Below are 10,860 nucleotides of genomic sequence, written 5' to 3' on the forward strand. Positions count from 1 at the left end.
TGTGCTTGGTGGGGGAGAAAATACTGCTGAGCATCTGTACAGCATCACTATGCAACTGCAGCCTCCTCCTTCAGCAACCAATCAAAGCCTAGGTCTGCCCTATAGCTCCTCCCACTGCAGGTGACAAGAGGAATGGAGGGAGGGCAAGAAGGAAAGAGAGGGAGGTGGGGGATGGGTAGAAGGATAACGGTAGAATGTGTTCATGCTGGTACTAGAAAGCAGAAAAAGAACAATAAAGGAGGGAAGACTGAAAGAATGAATGAATAAATTAAAGAACTGAAAGAGTGAAAAAACCTGCAAACCACTCAGAGCTTTAAATATATGTCTTGTCCTGTAGCACCCTCAAATGACTGAGAGACAGTAGTGTATGGTGTGACAAGAATGGTCCTTCCATTACTACAAACTTAAAAATGATGGTTCTACAAGACATGTCCAATAAAGGAACTGGTTCAATATAGAACCCTGAACAAAAAATACTTTAATGATGCAAAGAACCCTTTAATCATGCAAAAGCCTTTACAGTTTTTTACAAGTGCTAACAAGCATTTACCAATACATAAGATGCTTTTTCTAAACTTTAACACAGCAACAAAAGCACATCACATTTTCTGCTCAGAACCACATCTTGCTCATTAAATACCAGCTCTACATTTCCAAATGCAAACAGTAATTTCCCTATATATATATATATATATATATATATATATATATATATATATATCAAAACATGGCACAACCCATTATATACAAGTGAATGAGTACACCAAAAAAAAAGAAAAAAAAGTTAATCACAAATCACACTGTCATTGCATTTAAATGATCAAGAAAAAAAGAAATATTCACAGAAAGTGTGAAAAAACACAAAAATATACAGTTCTGTTTCAACCTCACCCTAACGTCCAGACGTTATTTTCTTTTTTCTCTCCCTCATTCATATCTCACTGCTCATCACTGCTCATTGTTTTTAATATGCTGATTTTTTAATGATATAGTTCAGAACTGACGGTTGTTGTGCAAATAGTGTTTAGGGTTTTGAAAAAGTGACTACAGATCGGACAAAGTGATGTTAGTGATTGTAAAAAACTGTATTAAAGAACCTTGAAGCACCATCATTTTTAAATGTGTACTAATAAACATAATAACAGTAACTAGAGGGAAAATGTTGATGAACAAACTTTAAGATTGGCTTGACATAATTTGGGTTGTGTGTTGTTTATTATGTGTGTAATATGAGGGGTGTTTGTGAGTTGTATCTGGAGTGTGCAGTGATTGGGCTGTGTACATTACACACAATAGAGACCATAAAACGACCACACAACACAAAACAAAGTCATGACAAACATCATACAAATGCTGCACATCTCCAATACCATATAAACACTTCACATGCAATGCACAAACAGCTCACATTCCATTCCTGCATTCTGTTTGTGGAGTGTGTGTAGCTTGTGTGATGTTTGTGCAGTTTGCGGTGATTATGTTGTTAATGTAGAGTGTGGGGTTTTTGTGTTATAATCTTTACAGTGTGCAGTGTTTGTGGTGTGTGTTTGTGTAGTGTGCAGTGATTTTGGTATTTGTGTAGTGTAGCATTATTGAGTTTGTGCAGAAAGCTGTGATTGTGTTGATTGTGTAGTGTGTAATGATTGTGTTCTGTTTGTTTAGAATGTGGTGATTGTGTGGTGTGGGCAGTGTGCAGTGATTTTGTGCTGCGTGTCCAGTGTGTCTACGCTACATGATGATTGTGCTGACACACATTAAAAAGGCATGTTAAGTGCCACATTGACATCGCTGCTCAAACGTGGGTTTCCGATTATCCATATTTGTCCTGAATTAGATGTTGTGGTCTCAATGAAAAACCATAATGACATGCCTATTCAGATTTGATGGTTTGACCGTCAGTTTCCAGCTTGACCCCAGTGGAACAAAGCAGCCTCGTTATCCAGTAAAGGCAGAAACAGAAAAAGCAGATGTGTGGCCAAATCTTCTCTTCTGTGCCATCCATGTGCCACTACTTTTCCTTTAGGTCCCAGATGTAGAAGTTTGAATTTTACAGGTCAGATTTTACAGGTTGAATTTTACAGGTTGAATTTTATTTTAAATACTTTTGTCAGCAAAATACTTCTATAAGGATTGACTAAGCCCAATGTATAGAGAATTGTAGCAGTCCAGTCTTGATGAAAGAGAAAACACCTATTTCCAGGTCCAGAGAGCATAGAAAATGCTTAAGTTTCACAATATTTTGTAACTGATTAAAGCCACAGAGCTGACTTGTTTATCAAATCTAAGCTCCAAATCACTGTAGACTTAATACATGCTGACAAGCAACTAAGAGAAATGCAATGAGGGGCACCAAAAAAAATAACCTCTGACTTGCCTTGTTTAGTTAAAGGAAATTGTCATTAAAGGCTTTATAAGAAAAAGCTCTTCCCCCAGCTGAGGCCTTCTGAATTCTGGGAACTATTAAAAGTCCAGTACTCTGTGATCTGAGTAATCATGGAGGCTCATAATAGGAAATAATATGTTGAAGGTATTCAAGAGTGAGCCCATGTAGAGTTACATCCATCCATCCATCCATTATCTGTAACCGCTTATCCAATTTAGGGTCGCGGGGGTCCAGAGCCTACCTGGAATCATCGGGCGCAAGGCGAGAATACACCCTGGAGGGGACGCCAGTCCTTCACAGGGCAACACAGACATTCACACCTACGGACACTTTCAAGTCGCCAATCCACCTGCAACGTGTGTTTTTGGACTGTGGGAGGAAACCGGAGCACCCGGAGGAAACCCACGCCGACCATGTAGAGTTGTATATGTTAATAACATAATTTTTTAATCGATGCAGAATTTAACAGGCAGCCAATGAAGTGACGATAGAACTGGACTGATAGGTTCAAATTTTCTAGTTTTAGTGAGGACCCTGGCTGCAGCATTTTTTAACTAGTTGAAGTTTAATTTCTACTTGTGCATCTTGACAGTAGTGCGTTACAATAGTCAAGCCTTGAAATAATAAAGGCATGTATTAATGTTAAATTTGATAATTTATTTCTTGCCACCTTTGGACCCAAAAGCAAAAGCCTCTGTTTTGTTGCTGTTTAGTAGGAGGAAGTTACGCAACATCCAGCCTTTCACGTCTTTTACACAGTCCTCTATTTTCTTTAATGAGTGTTTGTCATCGGGCCTGGCTGAAATATACAATTGTGTGTTGTCTGCGTAACAGTGAAAGTTAATGTCATGGTTTCTTATATCTGTGCCTTGCGGTAACATGTATAATGCAAATAATAATGGTTCTAAAATAGAGTCTTGCGGAATTCCAAATCTTACTTTAGAACAATTTGAAGATAAATAATTTACTTTTATGTATCGATAATGTTCCATTAAGTTAGATTTAAACCATAATAGGGCTGTCCAACCAACAGGTATATGTGGCCTTGATCAGAGGCAAGAAGAAGATCATTTGTTATCTTGACTAGAGCTCTCAGTGCTATGATGTGGCCTGAATCCAGATTAGAATTTTTCATACATATGATTCTTATGTAGATAAGAACTAAGTTGTTGGGCCACGGCTTTTTCCTAAGATCTTGGATAGAAATGGCAGATTTGAAATAGGCCTGTAATTAGACAGTGTATTAGCATCAAGATTCGGTTTCTTGATCATAGGTTTAATAACTGCTAGTTTAAAAGGTACATGACCCAGACTAAGGGATGCTTTTACTTTAGGTAAAAGAGGATTGATAAAAGCTGGTAGTACTTCTTTGAGTAATTTTGTGGGAATTGCATCAAGTGTGCAAGTTGTACAGTTTGCGGAGGTGATAACCTTTTCTAGTTCTAACTGTGGGAGTGGGTAAAATATTTTTACCTATCTTTTACAATTATGTTATGTTTTATATCAGTCACATCGGGTGGCAGCCAGGTCGGATTTAATCCTGTGGGTTGAGTTTGTTTCCTAATATTCTCAATTTTATTATTAAAAATGTCCATAAAGTCTTTACTGGTGAGAGTTGCCGGAATTTGTTGTTGAGAACCTGCCTTATTTTTTGTAGTTCTGAAAAACTCACTAAACTTATTTTTATTATTAGAGATCAATGAGGCCAGATATGCTGAGCAAACTTCAGAGAGGGCATTTCTATACTCTATATGGCTGTCCTTCCAGGCAGAGTGGAACATTTCCAGCTTGGTTGATTGCCATTTCCGCTCTTGTTTCCATGATGTTTGTTTTAAGGTATGGGTTTTATCATTGTACCACGGGGCGAGCTTTTTCTGTCTTATACTTTTTCTTTTAAGTGGTGCCACATTTTCTAAAGTAGATCGACAGGTATTTTATAAGTAGTCAGTAGTAGTATATATCCTTCCTTTACCTTCTGCCAAATACATCTGTGATTGATTTATGACCCTGATTTATGGCCTAGGTGATCAGCACAGGATGTCCTTATATGGGCTTCCCCTCACACCTTCTCCCACTCCTAACACCGCACCCCCCAACATGTGGGGATGGGTTTGCATGTGGTATTTAAATTGACACTGGTGGTTTTCTATGGCTAAACACTTTAAAATGTCTACAGCATGTGTAAATCAGACTCTTTTTAGAGATTCTACAGTTACACCAACTGTTAGTTCTAATGAAACCAACTTTGTTTTTGCACCAAGGAAGAAATGGCATGGTAAAGCATTTAGTAGCAGTCCTCACAAGTAATTTTGGGATGTTAAAATTAATCTTTTTGATTCTTTGGCTTATGACGTGTGTGGGTTGGTCAAAAATGGATCACTGCCTTCCAGCGATGAACAAACATCTCAAACAATCTGTGTTTTGCAATCTGCATTGCTCTTTTTCTAAACCCACATACTCTGCATAACACATTAGGATCTATAGTCAAACAGATACAGGCTAACCCTGGCCACAGAGTTGTGTTTAATGATGTTGGTGTTAAATATAAACATGGTGTTAAAATAGTTGTTTTCCACAAATGTCATTGGGGTAAATTAGAGAAGTATCAAACCAAAGACAAACATCATCCCAAATCAGTGTTTCTGTACCTCCATGGTAAAAAAATGAAAACAATCATGGACATGCCATATGTTTGCACATTAAATTTTTTTTATATATAAAGGTTACAGCAATGCCAGATGTCACAGTTGTAAATATAGTTGTAATGTGTCAAGATGTGATATGTCACAAATACCCCAGACTTATCAAATATTGTGATGCCTGTTCATGTTATTGTAAATCTGACTATTGTTAAGAGCAGCATAAGAAACATAAACTTTCTATTATCAGAACAATTATTTGTCATTTTTCTAGAGTGGGTATTGCTGTCAAAATCACAATGATGTGGTGTTGACGAAAAATGGGGCATCTCTCAACAATTGATGAAAAATGGAAAACCTTTATTACAGCAAGAAGTAGCCAGATGCAATGATGGGCAGTGGATTCAGTGGGGCTGGACTGAACAATGAGTAGTAGAAAAACACAACATATATTGTATGTATATATATACACAAAACACTGCCTTCCACTAAGTTCCTCCTGAAGATGCCAGTTGTATCTGAATACAGTCCATGCGTAAATACCACTAATTCATTTAATATTGATTAGGTCTTCTGGCCTCACGTTGAGAGCCCTTTGTACTCCTCCCTGCTTTGTCTGTTCATATGCTGAATAAGTCAAAGGGTCACCATATCTCAGGGGCCTCACACTGGTTTGGAACTTTTATTATAATATTAATATTGTTGATTGCAGTGAGCCAATCACATTTGGGTCAATGCTGTAATTTCCTACACCATGTATGATGAAAAATACAAACAACGCTACATAGACTTATATTCATTCATTCCAGTGCGCTTGGTTAAAACAACATCAGCCTTAAATCTAACATGCTCTGAGAAAGAGCGTTTTCCACACAAATTCAATTTAAAACAGAATAAGAACTATGTGTGCCCATGCCCTGAAATCATTTTTTACGGTTATGACACAATGAAAGACAAAGACAAAAAAAAGTTTGATGAACGATACAACACAGTCTCCGGTGGTGTTTTTGACTTCCAAAAGGAGTTGTAGGTTTATGGCAGGAACGATGTTGTTGTACTGTGTGAAGCTTGTATCATGATGAATTCATTCAGTGCACAAAGCTATATCTGTTTAATTATACAACATTAGCGTCATGTTGTATGGCTGTGTAAAAAACACATTTTCTACCAAAAGACTGGCGCTGACACACAACAACGCATGCATTAACCAGCACAAGACATTCTCTAATGTCTCTATTGAATGGCATGAGTATGTTAAACATGTAACGTGATGTGCACCACACTAACTCATGGAGAAATAAAATTGCGTGCATATTATGTGGACAGTTATTATGAAAAAGATGGGTGTGCGAAAAGCCTTGAATGAATGTCAATCCAACCTGAACCAGTGCCTTATCCTATGTCAAAGGTGTTGTATGGTGATTTGCGAAAGCAGTTTGAGGCCAAAGTGGAGATGGTTGTTCAAGCATATGGTCTAGATCAGGGGTCAGCAACCTGCGGCTCTTTGATCCCTCTGATGCGGCTCAGCTTTTGAAAATAATTACTGAGTATTTAATTAATTAAAATGTATTTTATTTTAGTTCGTTCGTTTTCAAAATGTAATTCTATGAAGATTATGGCGATCTTGTAACATCTAAAATATTTTAATATTTAAAATATTTTGTCACTCTTAATACACGTCACAACTTCCAATGTGAGACACCCGCCAGTGTGCGTTTTTTTTCCCCATTACTACAAGGACTCAAATACACATTGAGTATTTTACTTAACCGTCAACACAACGTCTTTTTTTTGGGAGTTAAAAATGTTTTGTTGCATGCAGAAATGTTATTTCATTTTCTCTGAGGTCGTTCATTGATTTCATAAATGTAACACAGTATAGTTTGTTTATACATAGCACAAAGGCAAAAAAGCAAAACCCTGTTATGCGCAGTGTTATTTCATGTAAAATTTCAAAGGGTTTTGTGGCTCCCAGTGTTTTCTTTACTGTGTGAAACGGGTCCAAACGGCTCTTTGAGTGGTAAAGGTTGCCGACCCCTGGTCTAGGGGGACCAGACGTACTTTTTTCGCCGGACATGTCCTCTTTTCGCGACCTAAAAATGAGTCCGGCCGGGATTTCAGAACTGTCTGCGATTTTGCCCGTCTTCCCCGTCCCAATTCTTACAAAAAAACCTAATTTGTTTCTTGAAGTGTGCACTTCGATGACGTATGATGACGTTGTTGTAGGTGAGCAAAAGGTGCGCGCCGGAATCAAGTGTTCAAGGGGTCAGAGCGGAAATGGGACACACTTCGCCGTGCGCACCTTTTTGTGCTTATATTACTTTCAGCCGAGCTCGGCTCCACATCACAGTGTTTTACTGGAGCCTCGAACAGAAATGTGTTGAAAGTTGATAAAGGTAATTTATCATAGTCTCTTTTTCGTATTTGGAAGCGTTTCTGTGTCCGTTAGGTACTCACCTTCTGACGAGTTAATCAAGTCACATCTGCGAAGTATTTCTGTTTAACATTAACTTTAGAAGAAAACAGGCCAAATCTCCGGATCATTAAAGACGGAACAGGGGAGAAACTGAATTATAGCTATACAGCACATACAGCACGTTTTATCAGCCAGACCTTATAATATATGAAATATACGTATTTTTACATAAATGTCTGGATCCCAGTGATGCTCTGATCATTTATAAAGTCTATATTACTTCTGGTTGATAAAGTGTGGTGTTTGGTTTTAGTATCGTTTAAAAGCACAGTTAAAATGTAAAAACTCACCAGTTTCTGTCGTGATCATGAGCTTTCTGGTGTAAACAAGTCGCTTTTATACAGGGCTTCCGTTTTGAAGTTTGGTATGAACAGAAAATAACAGGTTTCACTGATAATAAACTGTTAAGAAATGACAAAAATATTATTTTATTATTTTTGCTTAGGGCCAAATGTTGAATGGAAAGGAATCTGTCCAAAAGGCATTTGTTATTTGTCTTGTTAAAGAGTATCTGTTTGTGTATTAAATTCAGCAGCATAGTTGCATGGTTATGGAAGCATTTGTGCTGCCAACATGCCCCATGTGTCCTCTTTTTTGAAAACTCAAATATGGTCACCCTAGTAAAGTCCAAATATCTAATTTTCTCACCCTCCTTTGCTTTGTAAAACAATTTATACATGTTTGTTCGGTCACCAGAAAGTGTCTCTCTTGGTTTGAGCATTTCAGGAGCTGTGTAATTAGACATGAACGTGACAACATTCAAATCATCCCTCTAAGCAGCTGCCCACTGAAATTCAAAACACTACTTCAACATCTAGACCAGGGGTCGGCAACCTTTACCACTTAAAGAGCCGTTTGGACCCATTTCACACAGTAAAGAAAACACTGGGAACCACAAAACCCTTTTGAAATTTTAAATGAAATAACACTGCGCATAACAGGGTTTTTGCCTTTGTGCTATGTATAAACAAACTATACTGTGTTACATTTATTAAATCAATGAACGACTGCAGAGAAAATGAAATAACATTTCTGCATGCAACAAAACATTTTTAACTCCCAAAAAAAGACGTTGTGTTGACGGTTAAGTAAAATACTCAATGTCTATTTGAGTCCTTGTAGTAATGGAAAAAAAACCCACAGAACTTAAATTATCCACTGGCAGCAAACAAAAATGCTGTCCTCTCTCTGCATGCCGTCATTATTTTACTGGCACTGTCAGCTGTCAAAAAGTTCAAGAAACTGCACACTGGCGGGTGTCGCACATTGGAAGTTGTGACGTGTATTAAGAGCGACAAAAATATTATAAAATTTAAACATAAAAATATTTTAGATGTTACAAGATCGCCATAATCTTCATAGAATTATATTTTGAAAATGAACGAACCAAAATAAAATACATTTTAATTAAATACTCATTAATTATTTTCAAAAGCTGAGCCACATCAGAGGGATCGAAGAGCCGCAGGTTGCTGACCCCTGCCCTAACCCTAGGTCCCACACTTAAAACCCTAAACACTAGGTCCCACACTTAAAACCCTAAACCCTAGGTCCCACACTTAAATCCCTAAACCCTAGGTCCCACACTTAAAACCCCAAACTCTAGGCCCCACAATTAAAACCCTAAACACTAGGTCTCACACTTACTTCAAACGCTAAACACTAGGTCTCACACTTACTTCAAACGCTAAACACTAGGTCCCACACTTAAAACCATAACACTAGGTCCCACACTTAAAACACTAAACCCTAGGTCCCACACTTAAAACCCTAAAGCCTAGGTCCCACACTTAAAAACCCTAAACGCTAGGTCCGACACCTAAAACCCCAAACCCTATGTCCCACACTTAAAATCCCAAACCCTAGGTCCCACACTTAAAACCCCAAACTCTAGTTCCCACACTTAAAACACTAAACCCTAGGTTCCCCATTTAAAACCCTAAACCCTAGGTCTCACACTTACTTCAAACGCTAAACCCTAGGTCCCACACTTAAAACACTAGGTCCCATGCTTAAAACCATAAACCCTAGGTCCCCCCTAGATCCCGCGTCAAAAGTATGGTATAAAAAAGAGGTCCAAAAATTCTGAGAACCAAAAAACAGAATCCATAACCAATAAATGACATTTTGTAATTGAGAAAACTGTCATTAATATTGAGAGTTATAAAAACAGGTTTGTAAACATAATATTTCTGTACATAATCATCTATTTTGAGTTTAATATTCTTGAAGAATCCGTTTTTTGGCTTTCATTCCGCTTTTTCTTAGTTGTGCTTTTCTCAGTCTCGCTTTCGCCTCCAAAAGTTTCTCACTTTTGGTTTTTGGACCTGATTTGAAAGGGTGGCAGGATCTAGACATTGGCTACTGAAGATATGCCCTGCCAACCGGCAAACACATGTATGTCATATCAAATATGATTAACGATTATGTCTTTTAGTAATGCACAGTTCATCTGGCTTAGAGTCAGACTCTAACTGGTTAATCTAGGTAGCGTGTTAACTTCTAACATTAACCATTAGTTAACGTTACCTAGGGCGGCACGGTGGCGCAGCAGGTAGTGTCGCAGTCACACAGCTCCAGGTTGTGTGACTCCGGGTTCGATTCCAGCTCCGGGTGACTGTCTGTGAGGAGTTGGTGTGTTCTCCCCGTGTCCGCGTGGGTTTCCTCCGGGTGCTCCGGTTTCCTCCCACAGTCCAAAAACACACGTTGCAGGTGGATTGGCGACTTGAAAGTGTCCGTAGGTGTGAGTGTGTGAGTGAATGTGTGTGTGTCTGTGTTGCCCTGTGAAGGACTGGCGTCCCCTCCAGGGTGTATTCCTGCCTTGCGCCCGATGATTCCAGGTAGGCTCTGGACCCCCCGCGACCCTAAATTGGACAAGCGGTTACAGATAATGGATGGATGGATAACGTTACCTAGCTCAATCGTTTTGTGAAATACTACCAGGAAGGACCTATTCTCACAATGTCCTAACATAGCATATTCATACACGGCTCTCTGCATGAAACTAGGTACATGGTCTAAGTATGTCAATTTTAACATGTGGCTTCTGTACTACATCATCTGACAAATGTCCACACTACGTTTGAAGTAGATCTGTTGTGGAGTTTTGGAAAGATAACCACATTGTTGCATATTGCAATTATTACTGAATACTTATTGAACTAACCTCTTATGTTTCTTACTTGGACTTCTAAAATATCATATGGCTGACCTGACCAAATTTAAGCACAAGCTAAGGTGGACTTTTGTTTTGGAACTCACTTAATCATATTGTAATTCTGTACACATGCATATACACTTGGGACTGTATTTGTGATAGATCTGTTATTCCACTCAAATTTATTCTCGATCGTTGGACAAGA

This window comes from Hoplias malabaricus, chromosome 2, assembly GCF_029633855.1.
Source record: "Hoplias malabaricus isolate fHopMal1 chromosome 2, fHopMal1.hap1, whole genome shotgun sequence".
NCBI lineage: Eukaryota > Metazoa > Chordata > Actinopteri > Characiformes > Erythrinidae > Hoplias > Hoplias malabaricus.